Source organism: Trichosurus vulpecula, chromosome 5 (genome assembly GCF_011100635.1).
Source record: "Trichosurus vulpecula isolate mTriVul1 chromosome 5, mTriVul1.pri, whole genome shotgun sequence".
Lineage (NCBI taxonomy): Eukaryota > Metazoa > Chordata > Mammalia > Diprotodontia > Phalangeridae > Trichosurus > Trichosurus vulpecula.
In genome coordinates this window covers 302,558,382-302,573,893 of record NC_050577.1, presented here as the reverse complement: position 1 = coordinate 302,573,893, position 15,512 = coordinate 302,558,382, and positions in this window count along the sequence as shown.

Below are 15,512 nucleotides of genomic sequence, written 5' to 3'. Positions count from 1 at the left end.
GCGGGAAGTGACCCAAGTCACAAAGAGAGCTGGGGCTGCAGCAATGAGCCATGATGAGACCCAGGGAGTGTGATTAAAATGGAAAGAGAAAAAAAACCTTCAGAGTGACTGCTCACAAAGAGGGGCTGGAGCCACTCCCTCAGGGGAGAGCCAAAGTCTGAGCAATCGAAAGCATTTCCTAACTTCCCCTTCATGACCAGAGGCACAGAAAATGAATGTCTGCCTCAGAGCACATTGGAAGTCAATATTTGGAGGAATTTGCATAAAAATCATCTCAGTAGGAGGCAACATCCTGGGGCCCTCGGATTCACAAGATGCTTTAAAGGACCTGGACAACATAAATACTGAAAAGAGCATGAAGCAAGACACCTGGGTCCCCACTGGGTGTGTCAGTGGACAGGTTATTTCTTCGCTCTTGTCCTTTCGACAAAGGAGAATGACAGAATCATAGGTCTGGGAGCGGAGAGGTCATCAGGTGGCCATATGGCCCAACCCCCTCACTTTGCAGATGAAAAAATTGAGTCCCATGGAGGTTAAGTGACTCAAGATCCTAGGACCCTGAATCTAGAAGGGATCTCAGAGGCCATCTTCTATAAACAGGAAAACTAAGGCTTACAGAGGGGACATGACTAAGACCAGATGGGTGGTATGCAACAGAGACTGGACCAACAAGATTTGACAACTGGCTGAATGTCTTGGTTAAGGGAGAGGGAGGAGATGCTAAGGAGAAGGACCTGGGCACTGGAAGGATGGTGGTGCCTTTGACAGAAAGAGGGAATCTGGAAGAGGGGAAGGTTTGGAGTCTAGATAAAGAATGAGTTCAGTTTTAGACTTGTTGAGTCTGAGATGTCCCTGGGAAATTGTGTTTGAAATGTTCAGTGGGCAACTAGAGATGTGGATCTTAAGCTCAGGGACAGATGGGGTTGAATATGTAGGTCTGGGAGCATAGATGTGATAATTAAATTCATGGGAATTGATAAGGTATGAGAGAGGAGAGAAAGGAAGGGAAGGGTAGAGAAGAGGAGAGGATAAGAGAGGAGTGGAGAGGAAGGGAGGGGAGGGAAGGAGAAGGGAAAGGAAGGAGGAGAGGAAAGGAGAGAAGAGGAGGAAAGAGGAAGGGGAGGGGAGAGGAGAAGGGAGGGGAGGAGAGGGACCACACATTAGCAAGCTGGAAGGTACTGGGAGGGTGAGGGCACTAGGCATCAAGTTACAAAAGGAAGCAAAGCTATGAGGAGAGGAGGACCCTTCTGAGATTCTCCCACGCTGGGATTCCCAGGACCCTGTACCTTTCACTCTAAGAGACAGACAGATGATCAGATAAATTAGACAGGTTGAATTAATTAGATAGGTTGATAGGTGAGTGCCCTTGAGGGATTTTTGCTTTTTAATGGGGATGTTCAGGACTCAGTCACAGAGTCATAGATCTAAAATCAGAAAGGGGACTGGAGAAGCCAGCTAGTCCAATCTTTCATTTTGTAGATGAGGAAACAGCTGCAGGCTACCACCCCACAGGATTGCATCTCTGGGGCCCACTCCATTGGGGACATAAGCCAAATGGCCTGGGGAATATGCTGGCCCAGACCCAGAAGCATAGAGGCCAGCAGAAGCCCTCCTTGATCCCTGCTCTCCCAGCATCAAAGTCAGTGAATCCCATCTCCCTTAGACCAAGGTGCTGACCTCAGAAAGCATCCATTGTTCCTTACAAGGACCAGACTGGGCTAATTTTTACCTACAGAAGGGCTGATGGGGATTCTGAATCCTAAATAAGCCCCTTAACTCTCTGTAGACACAGCCCATCTTTCTGAAATCATCCTCCTGCCACGCTGGGGAGAGGCTGCTCAGAGTCACCAGCCCCAAGGGAACTCATAGTCCTCCTATACAGAGCATCTGCCTTGTGGCCTCCAGGTGGAGTCCCCAGCTAATCTGTAGGTGGGACTAAAGCCTCTGGCGACCTAGGGGAAGTGTGTTTACAACCTTCTCTCAGCTCCATCCCCAAATCACAAGGGGCTTCTGTGCTGTAGAGTTACAGACAACAGACCTTGGAAAAACAGGGTTGCTGAAATCTGGTGTCCTTAAAATCACAACCACACAGGGAGTAGGTTGTCTGCTTCACCCAAGCTGGAGAGAAAAATCCCTTTAAGAGGAGATTTAATGCCCCCTGGTAGAGAGACCATGCCTCTGGCTGGTGGGATGTGTGCCCATCAATCAAGCAACCATTAAGGACCGACCATGTGCCCAGGTACAGTGCTAGGTGTTAAGAGAAAGAGCCTGCAGAGAGAAGAGGAAACATCATAAAATCATAGTCTGAGAAGGGTCCTCATATTCAGACTGGGAAACTGAGGCTCCAAGAGGTCTAAGTGACTTGGCAAAGGTCACACAAGGAGTAAGTGGCAGCGATAAGATTTGAAGCCAAATCAGTCTACTCTCAATCCAGCACTCCTTACACTGTAACACACCAACTGCCTCATTTAGCAAGTGAAGAAACTGAGGCCCAGAGACCTTATGTCACTTGCCAAAGCCACTTGGCTTCTCAGAGGCAGATCTGAGACTTGCCTCTGATACCATCGCCCTTCTTCCACTACCCTCAGTGGGATTCCCAGAGGATAAACATTAATGAGATGTGTGGTTAGGCAACCTTAATTAGATTCCTTCCTTTCTCCTTCCATGGTTTTTCATTATCACCCTTTGCCAATATCTTGTGTACTCAGCCCTGGGCATTGCTCTGAGAGGCCACTGGGTTTGTTGTCTCCAAGGAAAGCCTGAGTTTGGTGGAGCAAAAATGTCGGTGTTTTCCCAGGGAGGAAATGTGACAGCCTGTGGGGTTTTTAGAGGCAGCAAAATGTGGCCGGGAGGAGACATCTAAGCCACCGTGAAACCTTTCCCAGGAACCGTCCCTTAACGTATGTTATTAAGAGTCTCACAACAAGTGGGCTGCCTTGTGGGCCATCATCTACCAGCTCAGGCATGCAGACAAATAGAGAAGCAGGGCTGAGAAACTCATCCAGTGGGGCTTTCTTACATGGTACAACAATGAGCATATTGGTTTGGATTCAGGGGACCAGGGTTGTGTTCCTTAGATGTGACTCCAGTGCCTTGAGCCATGATAGTGATAGAACAGGGAAGGTCAGAGTTGGGAGGCGCCTGAGAACAGGGAATGTGAGCTGGAGTTAGTCTCATGATTACTATCAATGTAAGAGTGGTATTGTCAATATTATTCTGTTCAAGCATGTTAGTTATAAGCATAGTTAGTTAGTTAGTTAGTTAGTTCATGAAACTAAGATGAAAGTGACTGGACATGGGAAGGGAACTCAATTTTGGGCCCTTTCTCTTAGCAGCTGAGGAAAAAAAGAGCATTTCACAGTGAGGGATTTTTTTCTTCTTGTAACAAGCCTTTTGCTTCCACAAGGAGTCAGGGATTTGTCTGAGGTTTTTAATGTTAACTCCCTTTGGTGAGAAAAAAGAGAAAGAAAGCTTTTACCCCTTTGCTGACAGTTGCTTACAGCAAGCATGGCTGGCTGGAAGACGCTTTCCCCTCCTGGAGGCTCTGAGTGGGGCTGCTGACAGCCCGGGTCACTCCCTTGCCCTTCCCCTCCTTTCCCCTTAGGTCCCTTCCATAGTGAAGGCATGACTGTTGATCATGGCAGTTCAACTCAGCTCACAACAATCGCTGAGCTCCCACAGGCTGCCTACCTAAGTTTCTCAGGAGAATCTCTCATTAAATGTCTTTTGCTTGTATCCTCACCCAGGCTTTCCCCTGGGAAATTCAGGATGTAGCTTGTTTTGCTGTTGTTTACTAACTTTTTAGTCAAAGAGTCTAACTCTCTGTGACCCCGTTTGGGGTTTTCTTGGCAAGGACATTGGAATGGCTTGCCATTTCCTTCTCTAGCTCATTTGACAGATGAGGAAACTGAGGCAAACAAGGTTAAGTGACTTGCCCAGGGTCACACAGCTAGTGTCTGAGGCCAGATTTGAGCTCAAGAAGATAAAATTTCTTGACTCCATGCCCAGCATTCTATGCACTACGGCACCACCTAGCTGCCCCTTTAACTTGTTTTGTTCTCCCCAAAGACCCTCAGCTTGTCTTTAGGAGCAGGTGTTCAAGACATTTGACATGGGACAGGTTCTATTTAACAAAGCAAAACAAACAGAAATAATTTAGCCAGAGCCCATAGACAGTCAAGAAAATTCTCCCTGTGATGGGTTCCACTTTCTTGAGGATCCTATGTAGTTGTGCCTGACTTACAGTATTACCCTGATGTTGAAGACTCCCCCCACTTTTGTTTAGGGCAATAAGACCACTAAAAAGTCAGCCCTCCTCACCTTCCCCAAGTCTGAGGAGCTCACATGATTCACAGTACCAGTGCAAAGACCTGGATGAGTTCTGCTTGCTGCACAGTGGATCTGTGCCTTGTTCCACACTCTGCATCGACACTCCCTTCTGGATTTCCCTGATGCAGAGATGTCTTCCCCCTTCAGCATTCTCTTCTTGCAAGAAGCCTTTTGTTTCCACAAGAAAAGAAGCCAGACTTTTACTAACTTCCTTTGAAAAAAAACCAATCCAACAAACCTTTTGTGTGTTGTCAGTTGTTTCTGGAGGCTCTGCTATCTGGGAGGGGGTGCTCCTCGTTGCCTCCAGGTCCAAGCAGCATTTATGGTTCTCCCTGTGACCCTGGTTCCTTCGCACTATCAAGTCTCTCCTTCCCATGGAGGCTCTGTTGGTTTCTTGAACTGCTACCCTTCCTGGGCTGCTGCCCTGGCCTCTACCTTGTCTCTTTTCCCCAGAGAAGTGTTTTAACTCTTAGAAGGAGCTCACCAGGGCCAGGGGCAGCTGGATAGAGTGGACAGAGCGCTGGATCTGGAGTCAAGAAGACTCATCTTTGTGAGTTCAAATCTGGCCTTACATACTTATTAGCTATGTGACCCTCAGCAAGTCACTTAATCCTCTTTACCTCAGTTTTCTCATCTGTCAAATGAGAAGGAAATGGCAAACCACTCCAGTATCTGTGCCAAGTAAACCCCAAATGGGGTCGTGGAGAGTCAGATGTGACTGAACCAAAGCAACACTAAGCCTAAGGCCAATGGACACTTGGGCTACTTACCATATTTCTAACCTTTTCTTTCGGTTCAGGCCCCCAGTCCAGTCTGGTGCCCCAAAGGGTCCCCTTCGGTAGAGATGACAACCTTTCAACCCACTGCTCTCAACCAATGATTCTCAGCCTTACTACCAGCTCAGTAGGGGTGACTGAATTCCTTTTACTTCTTTCCCATATTATCATGTAAGCAACATGCTCCATCTCCCCTCCCATATGATCAGTTTTGACCAATGAGTCTATTTGAGGCTGAGAAAAATAATTCCATTCCTTTCTAGTTCCCATTCCAACTCTTATCCACTATCTCCCTACTCCTCCTCAACTAAAGTTAAGTGATGGAAATTACCCCAAGGTTTGGAAAAGATACTGGGAAGTGGGTGGAAAGGTGGTTTCTATGGAGCCACAGAAGCCTCATGTCCAGTACCCATTCCTCTGGCACTTTAATGATTTCAAAACACCCCATCCTTTCCACCCCCCAGTAGTCCTGTGAACTACATAGCTAGGGGAAGAATAATTATCTCAATTTTACCAATGAGGAAACTGAGGCTCAGAATTGTGAGGCCCATAGCCCAATAAAGCAATGGAGCTGGGATTCAAGCTCCAGTCTCTGGGAAGATTGGTAAAATAAAAAGAGAACTAGGTCTGGGTTGAAGAATGTGGGGTTAAACCTTTTCTCTCTTAGTTGTTAACTACCTGACCAAGGCAAATCAATCTGACCCCTCTTGGACTCAACAATAATCAATTCATTATTTATTTGTCTATTTATTCATTCATCCAGCCCTTATTTGTTTATTTATCCATCCATTTATTTACTTATATATTTATTTTCCCTACCACTTTAATGATATCATTTGCATAGAGTTGATATGTTAATTATAAACCAGTTTGTGGGCTCATTAAGGGTTTCTACCTGGTAATAGTTTGGGTGCATAAATAAATGAACTTTCCAACCATTATTTATTTGGTAAGCACTTACCATGGGTTGGGCTCTGGGCACACAAAGACAAATAATGAAGCCATTTCTACTCTGAGTGGGAGAGCGGGCTTCAGGAGCAATTAGGACCTTGGATTAAATGATATCTGAGGCTGCTCCCAGTTCTAACCTTCCATGAATCCAGGTTCTGGGAAAAGCAGTTTGGGCTTCATCTGGGAGTCCAGACATCGAGATCCTAATTCTGGTTTTTTTCCATTAACTTGTCAGCTGTTAGTGATTTTTTTCTTGTCAAATTCCTCCTGGTATTCTATAAACCCCTTGAGGACATGACCTCTCTTGTTTCCTTCTTTATGTCTCTGGTATGGGACCTGGGATGGTTTCAGGATGTTTAGTTAATGAAAGAAAGGATCTGAGGATGCTTGGTCTGCTTAGCCCAAGGCTTGGTTTGGGGATGAGCAGGGAATAATGGATGCCGGAGAGCTTTGAAAAGTTAAGAGCTGCAACAATGTGATGGGCTGTTACTATTATCGGTGTTGTTGTTTTAATTGGGTGGAAGCCCAGCAGGCATCTGTACTGCTGCCAATCAGGAGTGTTTGTGCTCTGATAAGATGCTCATTGACAGTGGAAGCTTGAATCTCTGACAGTTTGTCAATGGGGAGCTCTGAAGGCTGGGTCCTTTTGCACACCTGGACCAGGAAGAGAGGCTTATGGTGGCTGGCAGAGCACATTGGGCGCTTTGAGCATAGGATGTCTGAACAGGGGAGTGTCTTAGGACAGGAAATGTTAGAGCTGGGAGCTGAATCTGGAGCTCAGGGGCAGTGTGGTAGAAGGGTTAGGTCCAGAGGCCCTAGATCTCTGCTGTGCTACCTGTGTGACCTTGGGCAAGCCCTTTCCCTGATCTGGGTAACAGTCCAAAGAGAAGGTTAGACTGAATGATCTCTAAGTGCCCTTCCAACCCCAAATATATGATCCCATGATAAGTTAGGTCAAGGCTCTACATAAATATTTGGGAGTCATTGTCATGGGGGAGACAGCTGAAGCCAGTGATGTGAATGAGATGGTCAGTGGTGAAAATAAAAGAAAGAAGAGAAAAGAGCCAAGAGCAGAAGTTTAGGGAGTGTCCAATTTGGTATAGAGAGTAGGATGCTGGTCAGGAAGACCTAGGTTCAAATCCTTCTTTAGATACTATAGCTGTGTCTAGTCCAACTCTCACAGCCATATATTTAATGAGCTGGACTATAAGGAAAGCTGAACTTTCAAACTGTGGTGCTGGAAAAGACTTCTGAGAGTTCTTTGGACAGCAAGGAGATAAGACTAGTCAATACTAGTCTTATGAAAATACTAGTCTTAAGAAATTAACTCAGGCTAGTCACTGTAAGGTCAAATACTAAAGCTGAAACTTACTGAGAAGACAGGATTAACTAGAAAAAATCCTGATGTTGGGAAAGATTGAAGGCAAAAGGAAAAGAGGATGGCAGAGGACGAGATAGATAGTGTCATGGAAGCAATGGACATGAAGTTGGACAGTCTTTGAGAGATGGTGGGTAGGAGGGACCGGTGTGCCATGGTCTATGGGGTTATAAAGAGTAGGACATGACTGAACAACAATAAATATCTGTGTGACTCAGGGCAAATCACTTCACTTGTCTGAGACTCAGTTTCCTCTTCTGTAAAAGGAAGGATCTTTGAGGTCCTTTTCAGCTCTAGATCTAGGGCTCTCTAGTCTGTGACATGAAGATCATTGTGGGGTTTTTGTGAGACACAAGAGAGAGGACATAGGAAAAGTTCTCTGCAAACTTTAAAGGGTTGTCCACCATCAAATGTTCTGGGGAGAAGGTGAGAAGGCTATGTGAGAGAGAGAGAGAGAGAGAGAGAGAGAGAGAGAGAGAGAGAGAGCGAGATGAAGCTGCTAGAGAGGAAGGAAGAGAGCTAGGAGAGTACACTATCTCTGAAGAGGAGAGAGAAGCAAGCAAGTGGGGAGGATTGGCCAATGGTTTTGAAAACTACAGGCAGATCAAGAACAATGAAGATTTGAAAAAAATATCACTGGGTACCTTCTTTGAGAGAGCAATTTCATTAGATTTGGGGGAGCAGAAGTCTGACAGTAAGAGGCTAGATTTTGAAACCAGTCAATTTTCTCAAGGACTTGAACAGTGAGAAAGAAGTTGTTCAACGAACTAGGGTGGAGGTGAGGCAAGAGAGAGACAAGAGGGAAGATGCCTGTTATGTCTTCATTTTAATCCAAAGATTTAGTGGTCAAGGTGACCTTTCTCAGGGGAGGACAACAATGGGGTCTTCAGGGAAATCTAACACCACCTTCTTGAGTGACTTTTCTCCAGTGTTTCCCAATGCTCATCCTTGTCCATCTGGGATGAGTCCAACAGTCAGACAAGCCCCTTGGGACCATTATCACAATCTCAGTGTGTGTTTCACAAGCTTCCCAGCCAGCAGCCTGTCAACACCTTCCAACTCAGAGAATATTTAATTCTTCAATTCTGAGAGTGATACTATCATTTTAGAATAAATCTCTAAGCAGCAAAATCTGTGAAGAAATTCCCCTGAATGGGCAATGACAATAAATTAGTGAATCTCAAAGCAAGATAAAGCTTAGTCTGCTGAATTGATCATTCTATAATTGGAGCGAGGCCCTGTGATAGCTACATGGGGACAGATGGACATTTTTATTCAGCCTGTGTGTTATTTATCCTAAAACCACATTTATGTGATTAAGATTTAGCTTTGGGGTATCTTTTATGAGAGCTGATGTTTGAGAAGGAATATTCCCAGGGAGATGTCTGGCCATAGTTAAGAGGGACCAAAAAACCAGTGATTCCTGGCATATTTTTGTTATAGATCATAGAATGTCAGAGCTGGGAGGGATCTTAGCATAGGGGAAAGTCAGAGCTTTCCCTGGCTTCCTTCACATCCCAGCTCAAATCCTCTAAACTATCCCTCAGCTCCCAATGACTTCCCACCTCAGAGTACCTTCCATTTATCTCCTTTTTAAAATGGTGCCCCTCTCATTAGACTGGGAGCTCTTTGAAGGCAAAAGTTGTCTGTTACCATTCGCTTTGGATTGCCAGAGCTTAGTGCAGTGCCTGGTACATGGTAGATACTTAATAAATGCGTATTCACTGTCAAGGGACTATGAGAGAGACATAGATTAGGAAGGTGAATTCTGTGGGGGCATTTCACCTGAAGCCTTTCAGTTAGAGATATTCATGCACTATTTATCTGTGCCTTGGAGAGATGCCTTTGTTTTGGTTTGTTGTCTGTGCCTTTGCTTTTACACTAATGGTGTGCATATATTATGTGCAGTATGTTTATAGCAAGTGTCAAAGTTGGATTTCCAGCCCAGGTTCCCTGACCCCAGATTCAGTTCTCTCCACTGATGGAGCCTTTTCAAGTGATTGCAGATCACCTCAATGGTGTTCTGACATGTTTGGAACTGGCTGCAGACCACTCCATGTGATCCACAAGCAGGTACATTTGGAGGATCTCAGCACCAAGGCCACCTGCCTTCCACGTGGTCTCCTTCCTCACCTACACCTGTGGTCAGGGCTCTGCCCCCCTGGGAGCATTGCAGTAGACCCTGGCTGCTTCTCTTCTGGGGAGAGACTTTCTCCTCTTCCCATCCTTTTCTCTTTGCTGTTCCAAGCCTCCAGCCAGTAGCAGTCTTGGCCAGAGCTCAGAAAAGCAGTGTCAAAGCAGCCTGGTGGAGCCAGGACAAGAATTATGGGGGGAGGGGCTGGAGGTGGAGCAGCTTGCCTGCTGAGAGAGGAGAGTGTCAAATGGAAATCTCTGGCTATTCTAAAAGCAAAATGCTATTATTTTCCCATCTCCACACCTGCCTCGGAGCAGTAGGAGGGATTGATTTCTCACAGCACAAAGACTTTTTGGAATAAAAGGCTGAAGTAAACAGTCTATTTTTTTCCTCAAAAGAAATGTATGTGGATGTCACTTTAGTCTGACTTTGGGCCCTGCTTGAGAAATGTAATCAGAAGTCTGGTGGATAGAGGCAGCCTTGGGTATGGAAGGAGATCAATTAGTCCAACCTTCTCATTTTATAGCTTGGGAAACTTGATGTCCATAGTGTGAAGGACACTTGCCCCAAATCTTCAAGTTAGTAAGGGCAGGGCTGAGATTCAAATCCAAGTGTTTTGACTCCAAATTCAGTGCCCTTACTATTGCCACATAAGGTTAAATGTGTAGGAAATGATTATTTTATCCAGGTGGGGATGAAGTGATTATCTGAACAAATACATCTATTTCCACCTCTTATTGCTACAGGCTCATTTCCTCATTAATTTTTTCTCTGGATTCTAAAGGTAGTCTATGGGATGGATAGGCTCTGGGATCCTACTATCTGCGGAAGCCCTCTTTCTAGTCTTCTCTTTGCCCCTTCAGCCTCTACTGGGGGGAATCCCTCCCTTATGGGTTGGTTTCCTCTCTGTGTCTTCAGACATATACTCATAGACTTTATACTAAAATCATTTTACATGGCCATAAACTTCAATAGCGTAAAAGAAACATAAGGTATTAAAGGCAATAGTATGACAAGTAGTGAAGGAAAGTTGAATCTCTTTCCATTCATTGCCCGACTCCACCACTAAGCAGAGGAAGAATTGGGAAGAAACAGGTAAATGGCATGAAAGGCAGCTATCTCAGGTAGAACTCTGGGGAACTGGCAGGAAGCTAGACCTTTGGTTTTCTCCATAAGCTTGTGAATTCTCTGTCTTTCTCTTAAACCCTGGGCTATTTCCCACAGCTTCACTGTGGCTAGGCCAGGCATTTCTAGGAATCCTAAATGAGAGGTGTTGAAAGATTGCAGAACTTGAAGCCAGAAGAGATGTGATGTATGTAGTGTGGTTGTGTTGGGCCCCTTGCCTGAGAAGAAGATTTTGCGTGTGTGTGTGTGTGTGTGTGTGTGTGTGTGTGTGTGTGTAGAAAGGGATCTCATCAACATCAGTCTGCTGGTCTGGCATGTTCGTCATCATGCTCCTCTCTTGCTGCCCAATTATAGCTCCTTCTGTCTACTTAGCAGTTTGTTTACATTCCAAGTCTAATTGCTTGTCTTGTCTCTTGTTTTCTGTTGCAGGGTTCCATACCTCTTTCCCTTTGCCCCTTTGGGAGTAGCTAGGAATTGGGCTTAGCCCTTTCTCGTTATTTCTATCTTGACCATATAGCTTCTCTCCAGAAGTAGGCTCCTTCCAAGATCAAAATCCCCACAAGCTTTGCAGGCACTCTACGGGAATGTGTGCCTACCAATGTGTATACATCTTCTTACCTACCACATATCCATGGCAGCATCTTTGGTGGAAGAGTCATACTATTAGGTCTGGACTTTCTATATTTTCAAAAACAGACCAATTGGGATTAGAAAATATTCTTCAGTTTTAAAAATCTTAATTTTGTTACCTGGGTTTGGTTTAGTTTTTTCTCTCTTTCAAGGCTCCAGGAACAGGGATGAGAATGCCATAGGATAGACCAGAACCCAGCATTTCCTGGCTCAGCTCTCATTTTTTCAAGTGAGTTTCCCAAAAGCAGGAGGAGCAACCAGCCTCCACATGGAAGTATGGATGTATAATGAATCTGGCTGAAAATGAGAATGAGTCTGCATGGGCTCCAGGGAGGAAGTCATGGTGTTGGACAATCAACATGTAGGCTCCTCTTTGAGGCTAGTGCTGTGAGACTAGCTTTCTCCATTACAAGTCATTTGGGTGATGATGCCCTCCTCTTGCCAGACAAGCTATGTGGGCAGCGAAATATCCACCTGGGTATGCCTTGGCACAAATAACATCAGTTGGCCTTTTAAGTCTAATAAAAAGATGTCACTTAGTGAATGAAAAGGGCTTCATGTATGGAGTTGGGAGACCTGGGTTCAAATCCTAGGTCTCTTATAACTTTTCTCCAGTAGGAGGAGCTGGTAATTATGTGACATTCCTCCCTCTCTCTGGGCTTCAGTTTTCTCACGTGTAAATGAAGAATGTTGCACTAAATGTTTTCTGAGGTCCCTCCCAGCTCTGACAATCTCTGTTCTGAGGCATCTCTCAGTCCATACTTTTTTCACAAAAAACTAGATTTGGAGTCAGAAGGAGACTTAGCTGCAATTCAGTCTGTCCCTCTAATTTACAGAAAAGGAAAATGAAGCTCAGAGAGAAGAGAATTGGCTAAGGTTAAACAGTTAGTGGGTCACAGAGCAGGTCATCCAGGGTTCTTATCAGTCTACTTTGCTCCCTCCCTTGACTACCCAATAGGGTTTTGACTCAACTTATTTGCATGAGCACTCATTGAGTTCGGTTCCAATATGGTGACCCCAAGAAAGGATGTTTGGTCAGTAAGGGCCATTGATCTGTTGGACTTCCAGAAACTTGGAACCCTAGAGTTGGGAAAGAGAGTGGATGAGTCATATTGTACCCAGATTAGGACAAATTCCAAGGGGAGAAGTGGAAAGAAAGGGTGAATGCTGGAGAGCCCTGCCTGACAACCAGCAGGAAGCCATTTCTAGCATCGTGATCTTCTTGGCAATGCCAAGTCCATGCTACAGACAGAATAATCCTGAGATTACAACTCTCATAGGATCTGGAGCTGGGAGGCCCCATCATTTTACATAGAGGGCAATGGATCTGACTAAGACCACATACAATGGATGGTCCCACTGAAACTCGAACCAGTTTTTCTGACTCCAAGTTCTCAATCCCACAATGTCTCTCTAGGCAGGTACAAATCCCCTCTCTCTTATTTATTACCTGTATGATCCTGGGCAAGTCACTTATCCCCTTTGGGCCTCAGCTTTCCCCTCTGTAAAATTGGAGTGTCTAGACTAGATCAGAGGTTCTTAATCCAGTTCATGAATTTAAAAAAGTAATTTGGTAACTATGTCTTAATATGATTTGTTTCCTTTGCAATCCTATGTGATTTTATTTTATGCATTTAGATGCATGTTCAAGAAGGAGTCCATGGGCTTTACCAGACTTTCTGGGGGGATTAAAGGATTAGAAATCCCCCACACTAAAAAGGATAAGAACCCATGGAGCTCTCAGATCTCATTCATTTCTAAACTCTATAGGTCTCCTAAGAGAGAATTTAGGGTCAGGAGCTTTCCTGATGGCTTCCCTGATGATTTGGAGAAGCTAGCTTTGGCCTCTCCCTGCTGGCCTCCACTCTTCAGAGAATGTCTCCCTGGACATCCAGCTTAGTGAGAGACACCTGGAAATTTTCTCTTTGCTCTGGAATGACACTTGGTACAGAGGGAGATCTACCTGTCTTGCTGCTGCTATGGCCTCTTGGATTGATTTTATTTTGTTCCCCCGACTCTGGGCTAGACTCTTTGGCCTTCTCCATAAACTTGAGAACCTTCCGTCTCTCAAACCAGGGCTATTTCTAAAGCTCCACTGTGGCCAGGCCAGGCATCTCTAGGTCTCCTAAATGAAAGGTGTTGAAAGACTAGGAACTTGAAACCAGAAGAGCTGTGGTGTATGTAGCCTGGTTAGGTAGGGAATCTTGCCTGAGAAGGAGATGGATTTGGTGTATATGTCCGGGGAGAAAGTATGTAGATTGACACAGAGTAACTGATGAAGCCCTAAGTGTACCCCAGTTCACTGAAGACACCCTCCCTAGCCAGGTGTTTATCCTCACAGGACCTCTTCATGATGGGGTATTCCAATGACGTGTGGGGTCTTCTCTCTCCTGACTGATACATTTGTAAAAGGCTCTCTAACTCTGTATAAAACTCAGCAGACACTGACTGCCTGAGGTCACTACCCCCTCAGTCCCCTAGGCTCACAATATCGCTGTCATCTTTGACTTCTCACACACCCATGTCTAATTTGTTGCAAAATCACAGAATTTCTGCCTCTGCCACATCTCTTTCTCTCCAGTCACACTGCAATAGCCTTCCTTTGGTTCATCGCCTTTTGCCTGAATGATTACAAAAGCCTTCTGACTAGCCACCTTCTTTCCAGGCTCTCTCCTCTCCAGTGTACCCTCCATCCAGCTACCAAAGTAATTTTAAAAAATCCTGGGTCTGACCCTGTCACCCCCTCTATGGGACCCTGCCCCCTCCCCTAAGCACCAGTGACTCTTTATTTCCATCAGGATAAATATGAAGTTCTCTGTGTGGTTTTGAAAGCTTTTGACCCGACCTCTTGTGTTCTCACACCATATTCCTCTCCAGGCACTCTGTGATCAAACAACACTGGCTGATTCACAGTTCCTAGAACACCACCCTCCATTTCCCGTCCCTAGCTGGCCCCGACTCCTGGAATACCCTCTCTCCTCACCTTCCCCTCCTGGCTTCCTACAGGATTCAGCTCAAATCCCACCTTCTTCAGGAGGCATTTTCCTGGCTTCCCAGCTAGCAATCCCTCCCCTTTGACATCACCATCATCTACTCTGTATAGATCACATATGTACCGAGTTATCTACATTGGTCTCTCCCATGAGCACCTTGAGGAGCTATTCTCAGTCAGTATCTGCCAGACATTGTACTAAGCATTAGGATGTGAAGAAAAGCTGGTGCAAAGGTCAGAGATAAGAGGGCTCTCAGAACAGAGGATGTCAGAGCTGGAAGGAGCTTTAGAATACATGTCAGAGTTGATAGAACAGGGGATATTTATCCTGGAGAACAGGAGGCCCAGGGGAGACATGATCCCTGTCTTCAAGTGTCTGAAGGGCTGTTATGTAAAAAAAATCTGACTTGTTCTGCTTGGCCCCAGAGGGAAGAATAAGGGGTACTGGCTTGCTATGAGGTGGATTTAGGCTGGAAATAATGGAAAATTTCCTAATGAATAGAAATTTCCAAAAGTTGAGGCTGTCTCAAAGGCTCCCCGTACCTCAACATCTTCAAACCAAGGTGGAATGGCCACTTGCTGGGTATGTTATAGCAGGAATTTCATTTAGGTATGGGTTGGAGGTCTTTCCCAACTCAAAAACTCTATGGAAAGGATTTAGAACAGAGCATAGTGATAATAGCTAGCATTAATATGCAGCGCCTCCTTTGTGCCAGGCACTGAGTTAAGCACTATCTTATTTGATCCTTGCAACAACACTGGGAGTTAGAGGCTATTATTATGCTTGCTTTACAATTGAGGAAACTGAGACAGAGGTTATGACTTACCCAAGGTCACACAGCTAGGAAGTGTCTGAGGCAGGATTTGAATTCAGGTCTTCTTGACTCCAGGCCCAGTGCTCTATCCACTATGCTACCTAGCTGTCTTCAAGAGAGCATAGAATATAAAAGCTGGGAGGAACCTAGGATCATAGAAAACTTAATGTCAAAACTGAAGAGTTCCTAGAACCCAGAACATCAAATGTCAGAGCTAAATGGGACCATAGAGATCAGACATGGAGTCTGACTCCTCCCTCTTTTTTACAGATGAGGAAACTGAGATCAGAGAGAACTTAGGAGAGAAAGGATCTTCCAGCTCTAAAGCCAGCATTCTCTTCCAGGTGTCAGGGAGAGAGAGGAAGAAGAGAATGTGTTTTGT